The sequence below is a fragment of the Hylobates moloch genome, unplaced genomic scaffold (genome assembly GCF_009828535.3).
Source record: "Hylobates moloch isolate HMO894 unplaced genomic scaffold, HMol_V3 SCAFFOLD_7, whole genome shotgun sequence".
In the NCBI taxonomy this organism is placed as follows: domain Eukaryota; kingdom Metazoa; phylum Chordata; class Mammalia; order Primates; family Hylobatidae; genus Hylobates; species Hylobates moloch.
The window spans coordinates 36,554,020-36,556,424 of record NW_026652282.1 but is presented as its reverse complement, the minus strand read 5'-3'; positions in this window follow the sequence as shown (position 1 = coordinate 36,556,424).

The following is a 2,405-nucleotide window of genomic DNA, read 5'->3' as shown; positions in this document are numbered from 1 at the left end:
CTAGCTAATTTTTTGTATTTTTGGTAGAGACGGGGTTTCACTATGTTAGCCAGGCTGGTCTCGAACTCCTGACCTCATGATCCGCCTGCCTTGGACTCCCAAAGTGTTGGGATTACAGGCATGAGCCACTGTGCCTGGTGGTTTTTTTTTTTTTTTTTGGTTGTTGTTATTGTTGTTGTTTTGAGACAGTCTCACCTGGACCCCCAGGCTGGAGTGCAGTGGCAGATCTCGGCTCATTGCAACCTCACTGCAGGCTCCACCTCATACACTCAAATGATTCTTCTGCCTCAACCTCTCAAATAGCTGGGATTACAGTTTCCCACCACCACACCCGGCTAATTTTTATATTTTCACTAGAGACAAGGTTTCGACATGTTGGCCAGGCTGGTCTGTAACTCCTGATCTCAGGTGATCTGCCTGCCTCGGTCTCCCAAAGGGCTGGGATTATAGGTGTGAGCCATCGCGCCGGCTAATTTAATTGTTATCAATAAACAATTCTATCAAACTGGGTCAAAATGCTCTGAAAATTTTTCTGCCGTGGGCCCCCGCCCCCCGCCCCCATCCCGCCTGTGAGGTTCCTAGCTAAAAGGAAACATTAATTTGTATGTTTGACGAGGTTCCTAGCTAAAAGGAAACATTATTAATTTGTGTGTTTCCAGCCTGTGAGGTTCCTAGCTAAAAGGGAAAATTATTATTATTTTTAATTATTTATTTATTTATTTTTTTGAGACAGAGTTTCGCTCTTGTTGCCCAGGCTGGAGCGCAATGGTGTGATCTCAGCTCACTGCAACGTCTGCCTCCTGGGTTCAAGCGATTCTTCTGCCTCAGCCTGCCGAATAGCTGGGATTACGGGCACATGCCACCACGCCCGGCTAATTTTGTATTTTTTTAAGTAGAGACGGGGTTTCTCCGTGTTGGTCAGGCTGGTCTTGAACTCCCGACCTCAGGTGATCTGCCCGCGTCGGCCTCCCAAAGTGCTGGGATTACAGGAGTGAGCCACTGCGCTCGGCCAGGAAACATTATTAATTTGTATGTTTCTTGCCTTGACCAGCAAAGCAACTCAGGCCTGTTGGAATTATCACTCACAGCACAAGAACGAAGACATCTATATTTCAATATATTTCAATACTTCCCAAAAAGCCAAAACAGTCTGGAGCACGTTTTTCGACTACAGTGCAAAAATTAGCAAATATGGACAGTAAAAGTCTACACAAAATGAGATTTAAAACAGATAGTTTTGGCCCGGCAAGGTGGCTCATGCCTGTAATCCCAGCACTTTGGGAGGCCGAGGCAAGTGGATCACAAGGTCAGGAGTTCAAGACCAGCCTGGCCAAGATGGTGAAACCCCATCTCTACTAAAAACAAAAACAAAAACAAACAAACAAACAAAAAATTAGCCAGGCATGGTGGCGGGCACCTGTAATCCCAGCTACTCGGGAGGCTCAGGTAGAGAACTGCTTGAACCCGGGAAGTGGAGCTTGCAGTGAGCCGAGACCACGCCACTGCACTCCAGCCTGGGCAACAGAGTGAGACTCCGTCTCAAAAAACAAACAAACAAACAAATTTTTTATTTATTTATTTATTTTTTATTTTTTTTAGTCAGGGTCTCACTTTTGTCGCCCAATCTAGAATGCAGTGGTGTGGTCATAGCTCACTGCAGCCTCCAATTCCTGGGCTAAAGTGATCTTCCTGCCTCAGCCTCCTGAGTAGCTGGGACTACAGTGAGGTCAGGAGATCCAGGTGGTGAGGAAAAATCGACCTCTTAATTCACTGCCAGACTGCCAGGCGTGGTGGCTCATGCCTGTAATCCCAACACTTTGGGAGGCTGAGGCAGGGGGATCACGAGGTCACAAGTTCGAGACCAGCCTGACCAACATAGTGAAACCCCATCTCTAAAATACAAAAACTAGCCGGGCATGGTGGTGCGCACCTGTAATCCCAGCTACTCAGGAGGCTGAGGCAGGAGTATTGCTTGAAACCGGGAGGTGGAGGTTGCAGCGAGCAAAGATCTCACCACTGTACTCCAGCCTGGGCAACAGAGCGAGACTCCATTTCAAAAAAAAAAATTTTTTACTGCAGGAGAAAACATGAATTTGTAGGGACTTTCAAAGGTACTTCTTGGTAATCTGCATGAAAATTATTTCAAAGATCCATTCCCCTGTTTTTCTGGTTGTTATCAATTATATGTTTACAATTTCTTTTTTTTTTTTTGAGACGGAGTCTCGCTGTCGCCCAGGCTGGAGTGCAGTGGCGCGATTTCGGCTCACTGCAGGCTCCGCCCCACAGGGTTCACGCCATTCTCCTGCCTCAGCCTCCCGAGTAGCTGGGACTACAGGCGCCTGCCACCTCACACAGCTAATTTTTTGTATTTTTAGTAGAGACAGGGTTTCACCGTGTTAGCCAGG